The sequence below is a fragment of the Marmota flaviventris genome, chromosome 1 (genome assembly GCF_047511675.1).
Source record: "Marmota flaviventris isolate mMarFla1 chromosome 1, mMarFla1.hap1, whole genome shotgun sequence".
Lineage (NCBI taxonomy): Eukaryota > Metazoa > Chordata > Mammalia > Rodentia > Sciuridae > Marmota > Marmota flaviventris.
In genome coordinates, this window is record NC_092498.1 from 9740281 (window position 1) to 9765765 (window position 25485).

The window sequence follows — 25485 nt, forward strand, 5'->3', positions numbered from 1 at the left end:
AGCTCCCTCACCTCCAGCACACCCTGCTCCAATGTCCCTTTCATGATGCCACTCTCACTAGGTAATAGTCTCTTTTACTACGAAAAGTAAAAGCAATAAGTAGAAATGCCTTCGCCTTGTCAAGGGCTTCTCTCTCCCTCTCGTTTGAATGTTTTATTTTTCGTGTAAGATATTGATAGTTACCACAACAAACTTTTCCTGAGCCATCAAACGGGTGACTTTGGGGACTATTTTATTGTCAAAGAATGTGGAATGAGAAAAAGAATACAACTCTGTAATCCAAGTAAGTCTTAGGCAGGGATTCAATGTAAAAACAAGGAAATCAAAAAGAATTGCTCCTTATTTGGAGTAGAAGTTGGAGGCTGGTCTATCTCTTTCCCTATCCCATGTGAATTTGGGATTCTCAAACATCTTGATAGAAATCAAGTTAAAATGTATCAAGTTAAAACAAAATGAAATAAAAACACCAAACTAGAAGATGCACAATCTGGCCCTGTTTTCTTTTCTACCTTGCCAAAACTCCCATAGCCTATATTATATATATATATATATATATATATATATATATTTTTTTTTTTTTCATGCTTCTTTGGTAGCTCTGTGTATCTGGGTAATCATGAATGAATATTTAACTATTTTACTAGCATTTGCAGCCTAGCAAAGGTTGATTTCCATTGAACTGGCAGATTGCTTTTTAATTTTCTGCTTGGATGGGTTGTTTTTTTGTCCTGTATTTTCCAAAATATTTTATGAGTCTTGATGGAGAGGCTAAAATGCTTGCAAATTTTGCTGATCTCTGCCAAAAGCTGATTAACCCTCCCTCATTCTTCAGAAACGCATGTACCGGCAGGCTTAGATGGTGTAAGAAACATGATATACAGCTGTGCAGAAGCACTTTCAGAAGGGCTGCAAAATACTACATTCACAGAGGGATAAATATGTCGATAATGACTCTGTGTAGATTTTATGCTACTTTTCTGTTTCTATAGTTAAGGGAAATATTTATGGCACTTAGGTATGTGAAGTGCAAGACAGCTTGAATATCACCAGGCCTTGAATGTAGCTGATGATCTGTGAATAATAATTATATGACTTTTGAAATGGGTTACACTCACGGATACAGGTATTTTCATTACCCCACATTAATTGTTTTGAATAGTGCACTTGTTTCACTTCAAATGATAATGACCTAGTACTTGATTATCATATGTCACCTGGGCAATTGACCAGACCCCTCTAAAATAACTCATGCTTTCTATATTTTGTGATAGGCTTTCAAAATAATTTTTAAATGATTTAAATATTGCAACCTAATTTGATATCATCTTCAACTTTTAGAAATATTTTAAAATCGATTTCACCTGTGTCCTTCTAATCTCAATGGCTATTAGCCCTATTTTTTCCAGGTGCTTGGGACAAACCTTGATTTCTCTAGTGCAATGTAGTAGAGGATACTGTGGTTTCCAATGACTTGCTCTTTCCTGAATCAGAGAGAGGCCTGAGAGACCTGCCCTAGGAGGACTGGTGTCCTCCCCCAGTGACCATGGTATTGAAAATGTTGCCTCAGGCACTGGAAGGTGAGCAGGTGTGCTGAAGAGAACTGAGATGTCTATAATTTCAGCACGGGTTAAAATTGACCAATGTGCCCATTTCCGTGCCTTGGGGTTAACTGGGTTGCCCTTCCATCCAGATATTTCCAGCAGCGGCCCACTTCTCATCACCTCTCTGCTCCACCATAGACCACAGGCTGGTCTCCTCCTGATCACTGGGACAGCTTCCCGACCCACCTGGGTGCTTCTTTCCCTCCTATGTGACTCACCACCCACATGACACCAGAATGGCCCTTTAAACATGTGGATAAAATTAGGGCCACCCTGGGCTCAAATCCCTTGAACAGCTTCTCTCTTCACTCTGATGACAGTAAGAATTCTTTTAATGCTCAACTAGCTAGGCCAGGCTGACACAGTCTGCCCACCTCCATGCCTGCCCTCTCCCTGGCCTCATCTCCCGCTAATCTCCCCCATGTCCACCTGATCCCAGCCATAATATGGCTGCACTGTTGTACCCCAGCCTGGCCAACACATGCCTGCCTCAGGCACTGCATTTACTCTCCTTTATGCCTGAAATGCTCCCTTTCCTAAAACTTAGTTCCTTGGTTCCTCACTTCCTTATTCTTCTACTCAGTGACATCTTCCCACACCACCCAAGTTAAAATTCACACCCCTTTCCCAGCGTCACAACTCCCCCCTCCTTTCCTGTGTTCTTCTGTGCCACTTGCTGTCTTACCTGATGTGCTTTAATCTAGTTATACACTGTCTAACTCTACAAGATTGAGAGCCTCCTGATGTCAGGGATGTTAGTTTATTCATTTTTTTCCCTTAATGGCTGAGGCTGATTGCATTGACAAGAACTTAGGAAGTAAATGAGTTTGTTGAATGAGTGAAGGAGGCATATTTCGAAAAGATAGGTGAATGACTATAATAATTTTATGACTTTTTTCCTGGGCTTTTCCTGAGCAATAGCTGACCTTTTTCCTTTATTTTCAAAGCATTTATAAAAATTTAACATTTATAAGGGTAGATAGCAATTCTGTGTCAGGTTTATCTCCTAAATACCTTTTATCCCTCCAAATAGAACATATTTTTAAAGTTGATAGGATGTAGATGTTGTCGTGTACAATTCAGAATCCAATAAAATTTCTCTCCTATCAAAACTTAACTACTGTGTTACTGTAGGCATACCTGGCACTATGTATTATTAATTTTGTCCCTCAAATCCAGGTCTTAAATGATTACACACAAGAGGAGTAGAGTAATAACATAACCCCTCATATATAAATGCCTTCCAATGCACACAGGATCCATCATTGAGAAAATGCTCACTTCATATTCCAGATTATATTATTGGCTAATTTCCAAGTATACTCATTTGATATAAATATGATGCTGTGGAAGCATTTACAAATAAAGAAGTCTCTAAAATTTCAATGTGCTGCTCCTTTTTACATGTTCACTGGACACATTTCTCATGTGTCATACATGTTTACAATAACAGTGTCTCAGGAATGGCTGTGCCAGTGACATTTGCAAGGTGACTGAGGGTATCTCGGAACACTTTGCTTCATAGCAAGATAATGCTTTATGTATGTATGTATGCATTTACTCTAAATGTATTAGCTTCTCCTTTTTGTAAAGCTGCTCATGATTAACCTTCAAGAATGATAGAGGGCCAGGAGTCCCTCACTCAGCACTCCTTTGGTACTGTGTTTCTCAGAGCTCCTTCCTGCACTTCCGCCTGCTCATCTACTCTCTTCCTGCTCCTCCTCCTCCAGTTCACCGGCTAATGTGAACAGGAATATATGCTCCAAGACCTTTCTTCATACCAAATTGCTTAACAATCAAATGCAAATTCCTAGCCTGAAAGGAAATTCAAATGGTTAATTCCAGTGTCAATGTATTTGGGATTGAACCTAGGACCTTCCATATGCTCAGCAAGTGCCTAGCACTGAGCTATAGACCCAGCTCTTTTTTGTTTATTTAATTTTATTTCACCAAATTTCTGAACTTGCAGTCCTCCTGCCTCAGCCTGACGGTGGCTAGGATTACAGGCCTGCACCCCTGATGCCCAGCCCCCAGTTGTTATTTATGTGTTATATAAATTGGGCCAGCCTTTGTTTCTAACCTGTAAGCAATTGCAGAAAAAGACTTAGATTGAAACATACAGATTCAAATGAATATCACCTAATTCTAAGTGCAACTCAGTGTCCTCTGATAAATGTGGTTCAGAACCACAACCTGTCAATGAAATAGCAGAATGTTAATTGGGATCAGGATCCATGTCTTTCTGCTTTTACCTCATCATTATAGAATGAAGAACAGGGGGATGTATGTGGCCCTCTGATGACTGCATGCTGCTGCGCACATCTCTCAGCTCACTGACATTACAGGGGGAGATGCTTTCACTGTGTCCTTTTTAACTTTACATTCCATCATCCTTCTCTGTGGGTGGGCAGGATTACATTCAGTTATGAATCAGCACCACACCCCCATCTCCACTAAGAGATCACAAAGAAGGGAATACAATTTTTTAAAGACATTTTGGTGTCATGCCTATTGTGGTACACTACCTAAATGTGTGTGTGTGTGTGTGCGCGCACACACAGACACATGCACGTATGCATCTGTGTACATTACCTATGTAGAACTTTAGAATTTACACAACTATTTCTCTTATGTTGTGTCTCAAAATCCTTATGCCCAGTAATTGTGTTAAACCTTATCATTTATATTCGCATGCCATAGAAGAGAACTACTTAAGTTCTGATTCTTAGTATCATAGAGGCAGTAAATACCTCAGTTTGGATTTGGATCCCAGTCTTCAATGTAAGGCAAAACTGTAGCTAGGCAGGAGGTATTCACATTGCAAGTTTGAATATATAGAATACTACTGGTAATGTCTATATTATTTTATGACAAAATTAGACCAGAAATTGAACTTTTAATTACTGTGGAGAGTATATACATGCATTTTACAGTCTATGAAGCTAGCTGTACTACAACTATCTCAGTTTCCAGGAAAGATTAGATATGTATAGTTCTCATTTCCCCTTTGATGACTGAGCATACAGTTTAGATCAGCAAAACTTTTCCATCTATTGGTTCTTTTGTCTGGATCAGATATGTTTCTACCACACTCCTTGACAAATTGCTGGCTATATGCATAATATATTTGCAATTGGTAAATGCAGAGACTGTCAAAAATAAAACACACTATACCATTTCACTGTTATTTCTGTGTCAACTAAGCCCACTTCTGTGGTAGGTGTTTGCTAATCTCAGAGGTCTGGGACGTTTCTGATGCTCTCTTGGAAGTCTGCAAATTTTACCTCCCTTAACTATATTTTAAATTAATTGTCCCCAGATTATAAGAAATAATACTTAGAAAAAAATCAATTGAATTTTACTCATTAAAATAAATTCCAGTTTTATGTGTGTTGTTTTGTCCTTTTTTTTTTTTTTTTTTTTTTTCTATTAGGAAAGCATCCATCCCAGATTTTCTGCTGCTGGTTTGTTTAGGTACAGGAAGTCCTTTGAATACAGCAAGAGAGCCATTTGATTATCCTTTAACAAAATGTAGAATTCTTTGCAGGCATCACATATTTATATATTCTTAGTCATGAACACACCACAGATTAATTTATATTTTCTAAAATGACAGGTGACTTAAGAACAGAACCTTAGTTCAAACTTGATGTTAACAATACAAATTTTACATAGGCTCCTTTTTAAACTCAGCTCCAACTCCATGCTAATGCTTATGTCATTCTTTATTTTCATTCTTGCCAGTGATACCTAGTTAATAGGGGGTTGTTAAAAAACAAAACAGCTGGTTATTTTGTGAAAGACAAGGTGTGAGAGTGGGCTAACCAAATCAGATGGCTCAGGTAAAGTGGCCAACATAAGGGAAAACAGGTGCCTCCCATCCACTTAGATCATCCTAGCAATGGAAGTCCCAGGTGGAGTCAGGAGCAATGGAAAGGACACATGGGAAAGAGAGGACTTTAAAGATGAGCTAGATGATGTTGCTTTGTTCAGGACTGCTTTGGAGTAGGAATGGATATGATGAGTCATGAAACACAAATCTAGTTTTATTTTCCAGCAAAGGGCAGTGTTTACAAGACTGTGTAGTTTGCAATAAATTATTGTCCTACTGGGAACAATTTTTTTTTTCTCTTTAAGATTGTAATTCTCCCCTCAACAATATACACAGGCATTTCCAATAATGTGGAATATAAAGTTATTTCACACCCCATAATGTTTACCTTTCCAGTGTTTTCCTTTGGTTACTCTGTCTTCATCTTTTCTACAACATAGTTACAATTTTGGATAGTTTGTTTCCAAATTCTTTTGCTGATAGGAAGGCTCTACTTGCCTAGTTCATTTCTAATTCCCTGGGCCATTTTCTGTGTTTTGCAGCAGTGGGAAAGAAAAAAAAAATCATCTCACAGTTTAGGGCAGGTGGCTGATTTAATTATTTTTATTTGCACATATTTTCTCTGTTTCTCCTTGTATACATGCAGAGTCTAGGTTCACATGCCTGTAAGTTTTTGCAACTTTAGCAGTTTTTAAAATGAAATGTGTGATGCCTGTGTGATTGATTTTTACTTTGAACCCTCTCCCTGACCTCTTCCTTGTGTCAGTTGGTAACAGAGTTGCTGAGGATAATTCTGGGATGTGGTTGAGAGAAAGGTGAATCTGGATGAATTCAGTTTGGTTTAGTAAGAGGAAATTAAATGGTTTGCATTTATTTCCATACAGAATTAAACTATTGTTAGCTATTGTGATGTGTGAGGGACTTCTAGAAATGCCCCCATGGAACATTACAGTGGGAGACCCCATAGTGTGGCATAAAGTTATGGGACTATATGCTTTATTCTCACATTCACACACACATGAATGTGTCCTGTATATTAACACTCTCAGTATCAGAGAACTGTGGGAAGGAGGGGGTAAAGAAAGTTGGAGATGTTCAGTCGGAATCTAGTCTCTAGAAAGTTCCATTAGTGGGTTAAACAAAATTGAAAGCAGAAAACTTGCCTCTCATTAGTGACTAGATAAAACAATAGTTCTCTAACATCAGCAACATTCTTTACATTTTAATGGTAATCACGCAATAGAAAATTTATTAAAAATTCTACATTTGAGGACACACAGTGTAGAATGAGCATAAATTCTACTCAGCCATGCCAAATAAAGACTGAATTGTCTTTCCATTTTCTCTATTTAGAATATTAAAATTTGTTCTCATATTAAGAAGGAAACAAAGTATGTTATTTTCATCTCTCCTAGGGGTAAATACATATTCATTTCATTTCTAATTTTGAGTCAATAATTTTGTATTATTTTCTTAAATTGCATAATGCTTGTATTACCCTCATTTAGCCTTCCTTCTCCAAAACTATCATTTTATCTCCTTTTCTGTTTTCCAAAAGCTGTCAATACTTTCTCATCTTACTTTCCACAATCTTGTTCAATTTGATTCCTAGTTATTTCCTTATTTTTCACTTCAATAACTAGATCATTTTTTTCTAGCTTCTTCATCTATTTTTCCTCTCTCATGCACAAGAAGCTTGTTAATTAAACATGCAACACATAATCATTTTTTTTTACATTCTAATCAAATCTATTTCTTCCAGGCTTTTAATGATTACCTGAGCATGATTATTTGCAAGATAGTACATTTAATGCATGTATTTTGCCTTGGTATGTAACCTCCTAGATGCCCTTCGACCCCTCAGCTTTCTTTACCTGTACCTCTGTTGTACTCTCTAGTACATCCTGAACTTTGCGCTTGTCCTACAGGAGAAAACTAATCCCTGAACACAAATCTTAGGTACTACCTGTGTACACTTCACATTTAGTTACCTTTTCCCAGTTCTTTGTTTTTAAGTGTTGGGGGTAGGAATCATGAATGTTGTTGAGAAGCAGAAGTTATGAACTCTCACAATATCATCTCATTCCTCAAACATTTTTATATAATAACCTCAAGGTATTGACCTCAGGCAACAATTCCTGCTTTGAATGCAGACTAAGCTAGAAAGTAACCATTTTCTCTGCTTCCCAGGCAGGCATAAAATCATCTCAGGTAGGTGACCTTTTAATTTCCTGTCATTTTCATACATTTTCTATTTGTTTCTCCTTTTATACATGCAGAAAAACTGAAACACTTATACTGAACAAATTTGAAGTTTTTTTTTTTTTTTTTTTTTTTTTTTTTTTACAAGAGGGACTACATGATGTGGGCTACGTTGATAGATGAGTACTGCAAGAAACATACAAGAAAAATCAAAATAATAAACTGTGAACTTTCTGTTGAAGTTTACTTTCATGTACATTTTATTCATCTCTGGTTTTAGTATCATCTCTCTACATTGTACACCAAAATACATCTGGTTCTAGCCCCTTGAAATATATACACATAAAAATAATTTTCCTTGATTCCTTTCTTGCATGTTTATATGTTATTTACTCAAGTCTTGTTTCAGTTTTTCTGATCTATTATTTATATTTTAGCTGACTCCTTATTCCTGTTCTGTGACTATAATATGATGGTGTCAGTGTGAGGATAACTAGACTCAGCCACAGGTCACCGTTTATTTTATTTTTTTTTTACATCTTCACCCTCTTCTTCTGTGTTTGACAAGAATCCTCTAATAAAAGGATATGCATACTTTCGATACCATCAGTGATCCTGTGGGCAGCCTTGTTTCATTTCCTATCCTGCCTATTCATATGCAATATGCTCATTAATTTCAAGAACTTGTGTTATGGCATATCTTTTTGCATGGCTCTGAAAATAAAATTGTCTCTATTCCTGGCCTGTCTAATTAACTACACAGAATATAATAAGAAATATGACCATATCTGTCCTTGGGCATATTTAATCTATCTTATTTTTAGTAATGAGTGTGAGATTATAAGACACTTGCACAATGATAATCCTTATTTCTGAATCTGCACCCTGAACCTCATCTTAATTGCCAGGCACTATGATGCTGGAACGCATGTCTCACTTTACTTCATCCTTCTAACAATCATAGCTAGTATTAGAAGTCTGTAAAGGTGCAAAGGTACAGGTGAGATAGAAAAGTGCACAGAGACTAATTGAACTCATCAGCTTTACCTATAGCCCATTTATTGACTACAATTTTTACAATCTTCCAGGTAATTTTTCCATTGTCCTTCTGTGTTCCAGCGTGGATTTTTCTATAAAGCTCCCCATCCTACTTTTTCCATCTATATTTTCTTTAAAAAGTGAGTGTTTTTAATACCTTATTGAACAAGATTCAGGGAAGGCTATCAGTAGAAAGAGGATTATAAACAAATTTTGCCTTTCTGTCCATTCACTTTTTCCTATTGACTACACTGGCAGATAAAATTTTAGAAGCCATGAAATATAACATAGTGAACTGAATTCCCTGAATGAGGATTCTTTGTTTTGAACAATTCAGGATTCTGAATCAAATCCAAGTTATTGTGCATGCTAAGCACACACTCTACCTTTGAGTTACAACTACAGAACTCTTAATGAGAGTTTCAAATGAGAAAAAAAAAATCTGTTCCTGGATAACATTACTTTAAATAATTCAATATAACTTGTGTTGAAACAAAATTTAAAAATTCACCTTAAAGTGATTTAATAGCAATTACAATTTATTGAGGATGTAGTTCAAATACTTTATCCACAAAAATATCTACTTATATAATATTTTTTTTTTGACTTGGTGTTAACATCTAGAGAAAGGAATGATTAAAGTTAAACTTCTTTCAAAATTTTGCTGTTTTCTACATGGGATTCCTGTATGGACTTTTAAGAGATGAATCCCTCTTAAAGTAAGTAGAAAACAGCTCTCAAGTGTGACATGCAGAAAATTAATGTCAAAGTATCAATTTCCAAATTCACCTTATTTTTGGTTATACATTACACCTACAAATACCGTCTATGTATAGATAAATTCCAGATGTGTGACATTGAGCCTGACATTCACTGAGATCTCCTGCTTGTTTTCTTTCTGATGCATGAGAGCTGGCCCAATTTATCTTGATTTACTCTGCATTAGAAGGAAATGGAAAAGTGCCTAGCACATCACAGGTTTTCAATAAAATCTTGCTGAATAATTGAACAAACCCTGCATTCTGCGTGCACAACTTAGTGGAATACACATAAGTGATTACTTAATGAGTATGTAAATTCTAAAATATCTTCTTGGTGCTCTTTGCATTAGTTTCTGACATCTAGTTAATGTTATTCATTATGTCTTTCCAGATGTGGAGCTGTTAATAATTGAATATAAGCAAATAGACTCATGCACTCTATTAAGTAGGTACCATCAACAATGGACCACATATACAGTGGCAGAGCACCAGACTATGCCATAAACTTGGGACAAGGGGGTTCTACCATCTAGATTTCTGCCACCACACACAACTGATGCTCACACAAATGATAAACTCACCTAAAATCACACTTCTCAGAATGTATTGATGACTTTGCAAAGGAGTATGACTTCTTTCCCCCTAAAAATGTTGTGTAAAATAGTTTTAATTTTACAATTATATTCACAGTACAAATTTAGACAAACTTTTTATGTAGCAGTTTGCAAATGTGTGTCATAAATCTTGGAATATTTAAATTTTAATTAATCACACTTCTGGAAATTTAACTTGAAAATAGAACATAATGTGTTTGAACAATTCAGTCAATGCTGCCAAGAACAGAATTATTTATAATACCAAACAATTGAAATAAACTGACAATACTGTTACCTAAACTGACAATATTGTTTAAATAAGCTACTGCACCTCACTAAGTTTTGCTCATCTACACAAACGCATGAGAAGAAGCAAAGAATGAAAAGCAGCCAACTTTTCCGCAGTAGTTTCTTTTGGATGGTGACTCTATGGGTCCTTGTATTAATTCCCTTTTTATTCTAGTTTTTGTTTATTTATTTTCTATCCTAACATATTTATTTTAAAATCAGAAAAAAAAAGAAGAAATGTCACTAAAATGGAAGTGTCATATTTAAGATCTCTCTGTTCCCACTTTCTGTGTCTTTTTAAAGATGATGTCCCCTTTTAGCCTGCACTGGTGATTTGAATCTACCCTCTGGCTGATACCAGCCTAAGTAGATATAACGCAGGCATTGGATTTGTGCCACATGTAGGTGAATCACCAACCTGAGAAGTAGTAGTGTTGATGAGATAAACAGGTCGTTCCCAAGAGAACAAACTTGAAGCAATGCTCAGTGGTTTACAGCCAGTAGCCTGCAGCTGCCACCTTAGTCTCTTCAGGAGTCCATCACTGCCCTGGATACCCTAAAGGCTGCCCATGGAAGACCCTGGAGGAAGCAGCATCTACAGGCAAAAGCACTACCATCCTATGTCCATTTACATAATAAGCTCATGCTGCCACAACCAATCCACAGATAAATTAGGAAGCAGCGGCAAAGAATCATTTTGACTCTCCTTTATCACCATTTGATTACACTGAGCCAAATGTCCATCTCTTTTTCTCATCTTGCTACTTCTATTTAATGCAGAGCTCTGTTGAATTGGGTTTGGAAACCCATTTTAAATTGTTATGTCTTTTGTGTTTTCCACCAATAATTCTCAAATGTAAATGTGGTGACATGAATATCAAGTATCTTTGCTAAATATTTTGTCAAAAATAAGGGTCAAGAACAAAAAGCGTCATTGCTTTCTTTGAAAATAAGTGTTTGAGAACCAGGAGCTTTAAACTGAGAGCATTAACAGCTCAGGAAATCAGGGATGTGCCCTTCATCTCCATTTTTGAATAAAAATCTTATTCTCCTTTCTCTTGCTCAGCTCTTCCAATTAGTTTTTTTTTTCTTTTCTCAAAACAGAAACCAGGAATACTAGCCCTGCACCCCCTTTCTCTAGAAATAGTGCAGTACTGAATGTCCCCTGCTCCTGAGTTGCTCTGCTTTCACAGGAAATGTTCACAATTACCAGCGGGCCATCATCCGTAAAGGCTCCAGCAAAACAGTTTTAAACAGAAGAAAAAGCAGGAATCTTTCACATGATTATTCAGGAGCCAGGATAGTCTTGGATAGGGTCTCCTCAATTGGCATAACTGATAATCATACTGTATCAAGGGAATCTTATTTCATGTGATTTTCTTTGGTTTACTTAAGAAGATGTCATAAGGACATACATTTTTGCACCCGGTATTTTGCCAGAACCTTCTAAGTCCTGAAGAGTCCTATTGTTGAAATAACACAAGATGATATATAAGTTCACTAGTGACACCCGAGTTTTCTGTTTTTTTTTTTTTTTCTGAGGCATTGGAGTCAGAAAGGAGACTATTCTAGACAGGAGGCTGACATGGAAGCCTGAGTATTTTATGCTGTGTAATAAAAATTGTAAGGAGAAAATGTAGAGGAAAAGGTCAATTGTAGCTCTGTTCATCTGGCGCCAAGGAAAACCTTTTTCAGTTCTGTGACCAGAGAGTCAAGTGCCATGAGTAATGGAGACCCTTCAATATGCTATCATGCAAAGAAGCTACCATGGCACAAGGGCAGAGACATGGAGGAGAATGAAGAATGGCATCAGGATGTCTGCCTTGAGACTCCTTGAATGAGGAATGATGATCCAGATATTTCTCACCCATATTTAAACTCTCTAATATGACTTGAGATGAGACAAATAGCAGATATTTTACCAGAGATAAGTAAAAATGATGGGATTACAGATTCGAAGCAACTTTTTAAGTGCTCTGAATTTTCTTTATGGGCCTCACATGGGCCATAGACACAGTGAGTCTATGTTTCAACCAGGCCTTTGACAGACTCACATGATACTCTTGTGAGAAGAATGGCAAAGAGTTTGATGGAGTTTCAATGATTTTAATAAGTGCACCCTGGGATATCAACTAATGGTTGACACCAACACGGATTTTAGTTTATTGGGAATATGAGAATGAGTTTTGTTTCGACTATTTCTGATTAGATGGGTCATCCACAACTCACATAAAGACACAGGCAGGAAAAGTTAAATTAGGTTTCATAGGAAAAAAATGTGAAATAGTATATTTAGATTAGAAATTTAATTACACAAATATTGTAACTAGTATATCAATGGTTTCATAATATACCAAATTAAAAACAAAGAACTGCGAGGTGTGATGTTGTACACCTGTAATCCCAGAAGGCTGAGGCAGGAGGGTGGTGAGTTCAAAGCCAATCTCAGCAACTTAGTCAGACCCTGTCTCAAAATAAAATATAAAAAGTCCTGGGAAGGTGACTCAGAAGTTAAGCACCCTGGGTTCAACGCCTGATACAAAACAAAACAAACAAGCAAACAAAAACAACCAATAATAACAACAAAAACAAATTCAGGGCCTGGGTTGTGGCTCAGTGGTAGAGCACTTGCCTAGCATGTATGAGGCACTGGGTTCAATCCTCAGCACCACATAAAAATAAATAAATAACATAAAGATACTGTGGCCATCTATAACTTAAAAAAAGATATTAAAAAAATGAATCCAGGTAATTTAAATGAAAAAGACCAGAATTAACCAATAGTTCTTAAAGTGTTTATAATCTGAAGTTTTATGATTCTCAAATGTAAATGTGGTGTCATGAATACAAAGTATCATTAAATAGCTAAAGTGTTTATAATCTGAAGTTTTATCAATAGGCATTGACCACATAGGTTAAAAAACAAACTAGTACCTTGCCTTCTCCATACTGTACCTGTAAGATTCCATTTAGCTTTACATACACTTTTTAAGGTTCTATGTTTTTAGAATCCATGTCCAAATCTACAATGATTAAAAGGAATCATACAACCTATATTAAATAACAAATAATTAAAAGAGGTTGGAGAATTTATATTGGACAAGATATGAGTGGGAGGTAGTGGTGGCAACAATTGCCTTTATATAAATATTTTTAAAGGTGTGAGTAAGAAGAAAATAGAAATTCTATGATACAAAAAGGGAAAATTAAATCCAGGAAGGAAAAAACATACAAAGAATTATACTTTGTCCTAAATGATTTTTTTTTTTTAGAAAATGCAATTATAAAGACAAACCATTCTTTCTCTCTCTCTCTCTCTCTCTCTCTCTCTCTCTCTCTCTCTCTCTCTCTCTCATACACACACACACACACACACAAACAGACACACACACACAGACTTGTTATTTTTGAGAATGAGTTTTTTATATTATTAACTCTACACAATGCCAAAAATTATTTAAGAGATAAAAATTTGCTGGGCACGGTGGTGCACACCAGGAATCCCAGCAGCTTGGGAGGCCAAGACAGGAGGATTGTAAGTTCAAAGCTAGCCTCAGCATCTTAGCAAGACCCTGTCTCAAAGTAAAAATCATAAATAAAGAAAAATAAAAAGAAAAATGGCTGGGGATGTGGCTCAGTGGTTAAGTGCTCCTGGGTTCACTGCCCTAGTACTGGAGAAAGAGATGAAAATTGGAGTGAAATTCTACAACTAATATATAAATGCTTAGCCACAGAAATTTATATTCTGGCTAATTATTTTTCATAAAATTGCTGCATTGACCTTAAATTAGAGTAGCACATTTTGAGGTAATTTTCTTTCCATATTCCTTTTCTGATACTGTAATCTCTCAGGTGCTTCCCTGGCATTTCAGAATTTGACAATCATCTCTGTCTTGGCCTGAAGATTTCTGCATCTATAGATTGGGGTAGGTTAGTGGTTCAGAGCTTGCCCAGCATGTGTGAGACTCTGTGTTCAATTCCCAACATTAAAAAAAAAAAAGTTATATCTATTTCCATTAGGCCAGGCGGCTCAAAAATGTTATTATCTTAAACATAAAAAAGTTGCTTTCAGTGAACTTTTCTGCTATTTCCTTTGGGGTTGTATAATGTAGTTATCACAAACACTGGCTGTGTGTGCCAAATAATGACACCTGCTTTGGTAATGAAATTTAGAGCTCTGACACATTGCAGTTCACTATTTCTATTTGGAAATCTAAAGCCTGACTTGATATAACTAAATTTTAATAAAATTTGATAGTTTTGTCTCCAGCATGGCAGAGTATTTTATGAACAACAGGTGCTTCAATAATCTCTGTATAGAAATTCATAATCTCAGACAACATTGTTCTATGTCATCTCTCAAGTAAAGAAACACAGACGCAGTGGATGTGGCAATTTTATCTACTGCAAGCATCTCATTAAATTGCCTTTTGCTCTTAAGGAAGAATGACAAACTTTAATGTATGGGGAGAGACTAGCAATTGAAATTCACCAGAAAATACTATAGGAAGAAAAGGAGAGCACAGTTGTTTTGCTTTCATGGTGCTCTATTAAATAAACTAATGATGGGAAGTACATGGATTTGTGATTCATTACTAACACCAATGAGAGTTGTCATCCTCTGTATGTTCTATAAAAAAGGGTGGCCCATCACAGAATCCTTTTTTATAAAAGATGTACCAGATCCAGGAACAGTGGCACATGCCTGCAATCCCAGAGGCTCAGGAGGCTGAGGCAGGAGAATCATGAGTTCCAAGCAAGCTTCAGCAACTTATCAAGGCCCTAAGCAACTCAGCAAGACCCTGTCTCTAAATAAAATACAAAAAAGGGCTGGGGATGTTGCTCAGTGGTTAAGCACCTGTGGGTTCAATCCCTGGTGCCAAAAACAACAACAACAAAATGATGTACCATAGAGAAAGTCTTCATATGTTGGAGTTTTTTAATCTAATATTTTCTTAATCAGCTCAGGATTTAGAAGCAGATGATCCAGTTTCAAAGTTTAGATTTGTCACTTTCTATTTAAGAGGTCCACTTCATCTTTCCAAGTCTAGATTTCCAAATTTGGGAAATAGATGATAATAAGGATTAGATTAAATATTTATTGAGTCTCAATATAAATAATGCTCCTTAAATGCCTGGTGGTTAGGGTGCTGTCTATAGAAATAAAGAAGTGGGGTGTTCAATGGAGCAAGCTAGTTATTTTTCTATTATCAGACAATGCTTGTCTTATACTGGTAATTTCCTTTCATGACATTCCTCTGGATTTCAATCAGTAGTTAAGATAGTCAAGCTCCTTCTAGAAAGGATACAGGAGGCTAAGTTAGGAAGAAAAAAAAAAAGTCAATCATTCAAAATTTGGAAATTCCTGGCAGAGAAAATAGGTCGCATGAGAGATCTTTTATGCTGCACTCAAAGTTTATGCCATAAACAAGAGTCAGCCAACAACATCCTGTAGACCCAACTCGAGCCACCACCTGTTCTGTAATAGGGTTTTATGGGAACATGGCCACATTTGTTCATTTATGTATTGTACGTTTGATTTTTCAGTGCAATCGTAGAGTCCACCAGTTGTGATGGAAACTTTACAGCCTGAAAAGCTCACTATTGGGTCCTTTAAAGGAAACTTGCCAATCTTAATCACAGACCATAGCTCAGTTCAACAATAACTGGGTGAGAACCTGGTCTGCTGTCTTTCCCCCTGTTCTCCACCCTCTCTTGTTCCTGAACTAGGAAGAAATGAAGGCTCAGAAAAGTTAAGTTTTATAAAGGATGGCTACACCTCCACATACATTTTGGGAAATGTTAGGGAAGAGCAGAATTTATGGGAGAGTCTTTTCTGGTACTTGAGAAGTCACAAAAGTCCTAGAAGTCAGCAATGTGCACTTTTTAAATTAATTTGGGAAGGCAATAGATTGAAAGCCCTTTAGTGAACAAACCCAGAATAAAATTACTACTTTATTGCAGTCTTTTCCCAATTTCACGACCTGTTATTGGCGTGATGATAAATCTATTAATTTTGCCATAGCTTGCAACTCTCCACTTAACTGTGAGAGGCTGTGATGGTACTAGCTGCCCCATGGGAGGCAGGACTACAAGGAGAACCTTTCCTGAGCAAATAGCCTGCAGCATCTCCAGCTGATGAAGGAGCTGTGGTTTGGAGGCTCCTTAGAACACTTCACTGTCACCACAGAACCTTTACTCTTGCTGTCTCTTTGCATTAGAGTCCCACAGCAGCATCACTGGCCAATGGGAGTGTTCCACACTCATTCAGAGGAGCTCAGCTTGCAGCTGATGAGAACTCACTATGGTTATCTTCCCATGGCACTGGGTGTCATTCTGTCTTCAGAGGTATAGGTCCTAATTTCAAAAGTTGCATTCATATAATGTAAGATTTATGTATGCTTCTAACATTATCAAATACAAAGCACACATATAAGGAAGTTAAAAATCAATAGATTTCCCTCGATTTCCTCATGCTATTGCCAATTTAATTTTTTTATTAGTTAGTGTATCCCTTTTTATCTTCATCAGAGGTTTCAAGCTTTTGTAGGTACTGGTAAGATAAAATATCATGCTTCTGCTTACTCCTGTGTCCATGCCGAGTTTCTGGCACAGAGAGTTAGCCTTCATTTGATATGCTGAGAGTCTCTGAAAAAGAGAACCGGAATCTTTATTTTCTACTCACAAGTTTTATATAAAGTTTACTAGATTAAATTTTAAGAATTTTTTTCTTCCAGGAAATTCTTTGACTATCTACAAAGGTAATGATGCAAAATATTAATGAAGGTATATATTGTAATGTTGATATTTCATGGAATCTTATGGTCCCTGAATTTATTAGCAGCAACAACAACAATAACAACAACAAAAACCAATTATATGTGCACTACTCAAAAGTTAACTTTTCAGAAAAAAATTTCCAAGTACTCACAGAAAGATGTTTCAGTAAACACCCCCCCCCTGTGCACTTAGTTGCTACTAGATTTGATTTTTCATCTTTATTTCTACATTACTCTTACATTTCAGTTCAGCTCTCAAAGTGGACATCAGAGAATTTGTGACAATGGACTCCAGGATGGCTTCTCCAAAAGCAGAGAGCTCTAGAGCCTCCTCCTGCACATGGTCTAGAGCCGACTGAATATAAAGAATGGCTCAGTGTAGTCCATTGTGTTAATGTTACAGCTTCAGTTTAGATTGCCAAATAATGCTACTAAACATTCAAAGACCAATTCCAAAATCTATACTTTGGGATGCAGAACCTCAAATCAGGAGAGTCAACAACCTCTTGAAGGACTCTCCCATCCATCTTCTTTTCCCATCTACTTGCTGTTCACCTGGTTAATGATTTGACCAGGAGATTCTATCTCCACTAGAAGATTAAAGGACATGGTGATCTCTTCCTTTGTAGAAATGCAAATTTCTCAATCACTCCTTAGCACCTGACACTGAGGACACATGGCAAACTGCCTTGCACTATGACCTGTCAGTTTTCAATAATCCATATTGATTATGTCCCAACAGTGTGTCTGACACTGCACTGGGCCCTTGGGACACCACACCTCACGTTCTTCCAGAGATACAGAAATATGCATTCAAAATCACATGACATGGGTTCAACAAACTGATGTGGCAACACAGTCACCAGATGTGACACTAGTGAATCAAGAAATAATTAGTAATCACGTGGCTGAGAAGACAAATGCCCAGAGGGGAGCAGCGTATACACATCACAAAAATCCCTGATGGATGTTCTTGTCTCACTAAATGGACAATGGATATATTACAAACTGAGATTGTACATAGCATGTCCTGAAAATGACCCCACCCTCTTCCTTTCATTACCCAACTCAGTAAGTAACTATGAACAGGTTGAATCCTGAACAGCGAATTTGTTTTTATTTTTCATTCTATTTAGGTTCCATGCATCTAAGGTTTTTTAAAAGTGTGTGATATGTTATCTTTATTGCAACCAATCATGACCAAAGCATTTGAGTTTTTAGGCTTATAAGTAATTTCTTTTAATATTTTTCTCTCACAAGAAAATAGTTGCATGCAAAAATAAGAAGTTTCCCCCCAATTAAGCATCTGCCAAGTTATTTTCTACATGGAGGGCCCATGGAAGATTTAGGTGATTCAGGATAAAGTCTAACATTTAAATTAATATACTGAAAGCTAATAGTAAGCATAAAAATGAACTGCCTATGGAAAAATGTACTGGATACATAACTTTTCATTTTCAGTTAAGCTTTGAATTACATAGCCAAAGTTTTTATTGGTTTATTGAAGTTATTCTAATTCTCCAGAGTTTAATCTTGAATTAAAGTCAAAGAGTGGTATAATTATCAAATATCATCTGATTCCTGCAGGTATTCCCATATTTCTTCAAGTCTGCTCTACCCAAAGCTAAAAATGAAAATCTGCAAAGTGATAACATTAAACTCCATGACAAATTGAATATATATTTGAATGATATATAGAATGCTCACTCATCCATTATATCCATTCTCATTTTAAAAATTAAACTTTTACTGAAACACGATAGTGGTTTAAAAATAAAGATAGATAAAACTATTCATCTTTTTTTTTGTACAGTGAGGGTACTGCCTTATTCTTTTTTAATAGATATTCACAGGGTATAAATATCATAAAAGGAGGAGATTTGGGAGATAGAAACTCAATAGTAGATCTCAGAATGTGCATTGATTACTTAGATTTTAAAGTATTCTTTGCAATTAAATAAGTCATGGCACAGCCATATAATGGGCTTTTAGGCAGCTGCTAAGTAGCATCCGAATCATTTTGGATTCCTGCAAAATATCCTAAATCAGGCCAGTTCTCTCCATCCGGTCTGCTGCTCTCTGCTCTCTGTTGCTTTGTTCTGTCAATTGAAATAACAGCATTCTCTGGAGGGGTCTCTCCTTTCATTCTTGCCCATCGACCAGTCCTTTCTCAACAAAGCTGCCAATGTGATCTTTTAAAATACGGATAAAGTTATGTCATTCGACTGCTTATATCACCCCATGACTTCTAATTCCTTTTAGAATTAAACCCAAGCACACCCTTAAGTCCTTCTGTGCTCTCGGCTGTGCCCACCTTATCCCATTCCCCAACTGTGCGGCATATGAGCCACATTGGACTTTTTCTGACACTAAACTTATTTCCACCTTCCTAGATTACTTTTCTCTGAGATCAATACCCAGCTAAGTGTTATTCAAGTTTCAGCTGAAATGCAGCTTCTTCAGAGGTGCCTCCTGACTGTTACAGCTCACATTGTCCCTCTTCTCTAAGTCTCTACCACAAACAGTTGGCTATTTTAATAATACACATTTCTCTGAAAATGAAGATAAAGAACTGGATGTATACAACGATTTTCACTGCAGGGGGATTGTGGGGAGGACTTTCCCTTTATGGAGATTGTCTGAATTTCTTTCACAAAACAAATACAGTCAAAAGAGCAAAGAAGATTGGCAAGGGAAAATGCATGTGGGTGGAAGAGGGGAGAAGAAGAAACCCTCAACATTCAATGGCTACATTTCCACAATCTATTATAATGCATCCCTGAGTGTTTTGGGATTTGGCCAGATAACTTTTTTTTTTTTAAGGAATAGTCACAGAATTAAGAAAAAGATTAGAGTTAAGAGTTGTAACAACAGGTACAGACTGGCAAGGGGTTGAACTTGTATTTCCCTTCCCAACACTGTGTGTGGGAAACTCATGTGGTATAAAATTATACATCCCCACAAAATACCCAATCCCATCAGGCCCCACCCCCCTGCTATAAAGCATTCAACAGCACTGGAACTTCTCACAGGGAACTTCCTTTTACACAACTAAAGTAGAATCTTACATAACACTTTCCATTTAACAAAGATAGACCACTGGAAGCCCTGGAATGCCTGGCAATTTCTAGTGCTCTATTCTGCTATGAAAATTTATGTACCAATGCATAAAACAGAAACATAGATAATTTACCCTTTCTTTCTCAAGAGCAGAATCTGATACTTTGTGATTTTTTTTTTCTTTCCCTTACTAACCACCTTGAGTCTTCCGCATCTATTTTCTGCCTATGGTAGTCAGAAGACTCTTGAACCTGCTTTTTCCCTTGAGCCAGAATAGGGGGTGCCCTTCACAGGACTCACCCCATGTTAAGATGGTCATGGAAATGGGAGTAGTTAGATATGAACAAGAATCTCAAAACAATGTGTTAAGAAAAGTGTTATGATCCACTTCAGCCATCCCAGAAATTGTAAGTGTATTATACACTCACATTTGCTTAGCAGTTTAGGTAGTTAAGTATAGCAATTTTGGTTACAAAATGAGATAGGAATCCATAATGGTCAGTGGTACTGCAGTAAGAAGAACTGTCCAAAAGTGACTGCAGACATTCACTCTGCATTGCCTGGACAGTGATCTGGGCAGAACTGGTCCCACCCAACACCTCACTATTTGGAGAGACTCAATCCAAACTTAGTTTTCTACAGGACCCATGTTTATTTGCTATAGCTGCAGGGGCTACAAATCCCCATGGGGATCAAGCATCTGTAGGACCTGGAAATTCATTAAATTAACATAACAATCAAGAATATGTTTGTTCCTGAATATATTAGTTTGCGCTTAAGATTTCCCTTATGAATAGAGAGAACAATCAAAAGGATGGGGGTCTGTTTTGCCAGTCTGTCTCTTAGTGGAAAAATAGGATGATCAGGTAGTTTGTGCAGACCCCCACTGCTCTTTGGCTAATAAATTCTCCCAAGAATTTATTCTTCAACTCACTCTGTGCAATGCTGTGGTGCTTCATCAAAATCTAATGCACAACACAAACCATCAGTTAGCTATAATTAGATGTCCTATGGCATGTGATAAATTAATTGCATAATTTTTAAAAGTTGCTTAGTATTGGATTTCTAATACTTTCAACATATGAAAATTTCTCATATTATGAAATTAAATGGAAAAAAAAACACCATTCTATAGAATAGAGTAAAATAGAAAAATTTTATAAAATCATGTTTTTATGCTTCCTGGCATTCTCTGTCTTCTGTCTTTGCCTTTTATCTTTTCCTCATCATCTTTATTTCCCTAAATTTTAGTAATGACCTTTACAATAGTTCTCATGCAGAAAGGTAATTTCAGATTTAATTCCTTCCCTGTGTTATCATTAATTAGGCTACACAATAGTTCAATTAAAGAAGTAAGTTCCTAAAATGCTTTCAAATCATAGTCCCATAGATTTTTCTTTCTTCTTTCTCTTTTAAGAACAGTTATGAGGAATACAACTCACTACTCTGATCAGCTGACAGTGTGGAGCAAAGGAAGGAAAAATATCTGACATAGATCATGAGCCCTCAAAAGCTACAAATGCTGTGGAGGAACCACTTAGCATGTTAAATTGCACTGGTTTCAGCTTTGGAAAATACAATGAGGAAAGTGTTGAGAACGCATACTACCATCTTACTTTCCTGTAATGTGCAATTATGAGATAATTTGGGCTGCATTAGGACAGGACTAATCAACTTGAATTCCACCTGATTAACAAGTAGAATCTACCATCATTTTCTATTCTATGAAGATTTCATTTGTCTTTCACTTACTTACATATATGATAGTTTTACTCTTTGCCATGTTCACATTGTAGTTTTATTAGTGTCAATGCTATAGGATACATTGTTTTACCATAACTCTTAACACAAAACTCATTTTTGGAGTAAGTAAGATATATAGGCTATTCAGAAAAGAGATACTGATAGAAAGTCAGTTTTGCTATAAGTAAATTTTACAATGACTATTCTGGGAATATATAATAAGGATTTGATACTAAAATCATTGCTCATTGTTTATAGAAATGCCAGTGATTGACCATAATACCTTGTCTTCCTGGGAAACTACAAATCTATGCAGGAAAAGGACTACCCTTCATTTAATTGCATATCTCCTGTGCCTAGGTGATTGTTTGGCACCTGGTCCATGGTGAGCAAGAGCTTATGGAAAGCTCTTCTGTAAAAGTAACTCCAGCATATTTCACTGTAAGAATGGTTAGAGAATAAACAGAATAATAGCAACTGCGCCCTCTAATCTAAAACCTTGGTTATGAGTCCATTTATGTACATTTTGTGATCAGGGTGATTAAGTAGTAGGTTTAATTATTAAATCATATTATCATTTGACAATTATTTTTCTTCTAAATTTGTCAGGTGTCATCCTTATAATCAATGAAATACCATGATAAAATACAATTATATGACGTTTTCCATTCTAAAAATCAGGGCTGTGATTCAATATTATAGTACACTTATATCTACTAACTATCGCATCAGACCACGTGGAGAAGAGCTGCAGAGTAGCAAAGGTGAACTAAGTAGAACTAAGAATAAAAGCATGGCCATGTCTTTCCTTTCGTCTAAACTGTGTTTAATTATTCAACAGACATACAATAGCTAAGTTGTCCTCACATTCTCCAGCATAAGGTGCTTCTTCGGAGCCTTGCAAATACAACATCAAGGATGTACAGTATATTTCCAACACTTTATACAAAAATTTCTGGAGCTGCTGCACATGCAAAACCTGTTAAATTTAATAAGTATATGTATATTTGATCCAATGTCCTCTGGCAAGAAGGTTGGCAATTCTTTGTTTACTATTGCTTTTAATAATGAAATATTTTATATTAACAGTAAATATATAATTTTAATATTAGTTTATGCTTAAGGAAAATTAAGGACTTGAAATAGTGATAAAATAATGGGTACTGGAAATAGGGATTCATGAAGATCATAAAATTTAAATAAATACTTTAAATGGGTATTCTTATCAAAGCCTTTATGTCATTAAGAAACGACTCACAGACTCACATTAAAGATCTTCATTGAATCCTAGGGACCATAGTCCAGATGATCTCACTTTCTGGATGACACCAGTGAGGACATAGAGCCAGCGTTAATACCTGCAGGTCACATTGCTAGCCAGGGGCTCGCAGGGACCTCTGAAAAAATTTGTTTATTTTCACACTTCCTGATTGGTGGTCTAAAGGCCTTGAAAATACTCTCCTCCATAAACGCCAAGGGAAGACTAATAAAAAAATGTCAGGCTCAGCACTGTTTCCCCCCTGAAGATTGACAAAAGCCAGCAACAATCCAGAGATGCTTGTTTAAGAGGATGGCTGTGTCTGGTATGAAGGGTGAGCGCTGGGGCATCTCACATGCCAGTTTTACCTGTCCTGCCCAAGCTCCATGGTGGAATAAAACCCCAACAACTTCACGATCTTGACAGCCATGGGAGAAGAGCACCTTGGCAGCCACTGGAAGGGAAGGACAGTTTGGTGCTCCTCAAAAGTCCCAGCTAGGGAGGGCTATTTAACTCAAAAAGCAGTTCCTTAAAACATCCCTTACTTGGGGGCTTTCTCTAGCTCCTCTAAGAGCTCCCTTTGCAGACCCCACTGTCCTTGGGGCCTTCTTCATAACCAACCCGTGGCAATTGATCACTTGACATCTCCTGTGACTGGTGTGATCCTAGCAGAGAGTCAGGAGAGGCCCATGGAAACATCTTCAAGGGAAACTGGGAATGAGATTTCCAGATGAGTCTTTAAAAACTCAGATATTCCAGAGAATATAGAGTATATGTGTAGGGTTGTAAAAATACAACAAAAAAATGTATAAAAAGATGCTAATTTCTCACCACTAGCTGACCCAAAGGCACTGCAAAAGCAAGAAGTCCAACTCTTAATAAATTGCATGTAGTAGCTTTGAAAGCCTGCTCCAAAACAAATACAAGGCCACTCAGCAAAGGATAGTATGGGTTATTTCAAAACATTTAAGAAAAATCTCTACCCAGTCAGTATCTGAATAATATAACCAAATACAAATGCAGCATTTGTACACAACAGGAGTACAGATTTAACAGAATTAAGCTGTGAAAGTCACAAAATGAACAAGGACAATGAAAACAATGACATCTCCATTGAGGGGGACACTCATCTTTTCAGGAGCCACATTACATTCTATAGTGTGCCTAGTTTTCAAGAAAATGAGGAGGCTTTTCCAGAAACAAGAATTATTCATACACAGGAAAAAGTGAATAGAAACTGATCTTCAGGAAGCCTCGAAATTGCTCTTAGAAAGCAGATGTTAAATCAACAATTATATATGTGCTTAAACAATGAAAGGAACCATATCTAAAGAATTAAAGGAAAGCATGAGAATTCTGTCACACCAATGAAGGATATCAGTAGAGACATTTATGGACACTTTTAAAAGAACCAAATAACAATTGCAAAATACAAAGGCAGAAGAGCTGAAATGAAACCCTCACTGGAGAGGTTCTACAGGAGATGTGAAAGGAAGGAAACGAATCCAGTAACTTTAAACTAGTCAACTCTGAGTGTCATGTCTAGGGAACACAGAGGGGAAAAAAATGTGAAGAAACAATGAACAGAGGCTCAGAGACCTGCGTGGTACTACCAAGCATGAGAAAACATGCAGAACAGGAGTTTCAGAAGTACAGATGATGGAAGAAGGATCAAAAGGACTGTTAAAGACTTAGTGCAAATTTTTAAAAATTGTTTTTATTTATTCATTTATCTATTTATTGTGCTATGGATTAAATTCAGGACCTTATACATTCTAGGCAAGCATTCTCCTGTAGCTCTTCTTTAAAGATCAGGAAAAAGTCAAGGTTGTTCACTCTCACCAACCTTAATCAATATGATGCTAGAAATTTTAACTCAAGCCATTAGCATGAGCAAGAATAAAGGGCACAGAAATAGGAAAGGAAGAAATCAAATTAGCCCTGTTTGCAGATGCTATGATTCTGTACATAGAAAACTCTGAAGACTTCACCAAAAGACAAATAGAATTGATGGATGAATTTAGTATGTTAAGACATTGCAAAGTCAATATACAAAAACCAGTTGCTTTTCTATAAATCAATAATACAGTTGCTAAAAAATCATGACAGCAATCTCACTCATAATTGCTACACACAACTAGCAATAAACTTGACTAAGAAAGTGAAAGAATTCTATGATGAAAATTATAAGACACTGAAGAAATTGAAGAAGGCACTAAAAAGTAGAAAGACCTCCAACATTCATGAATTAGGAGAAGTAATATCATTAAAAAGGCCAATTACCTAAAACTATGTAAAAAGTCATGCAATCTTCATCAAATTTCCAA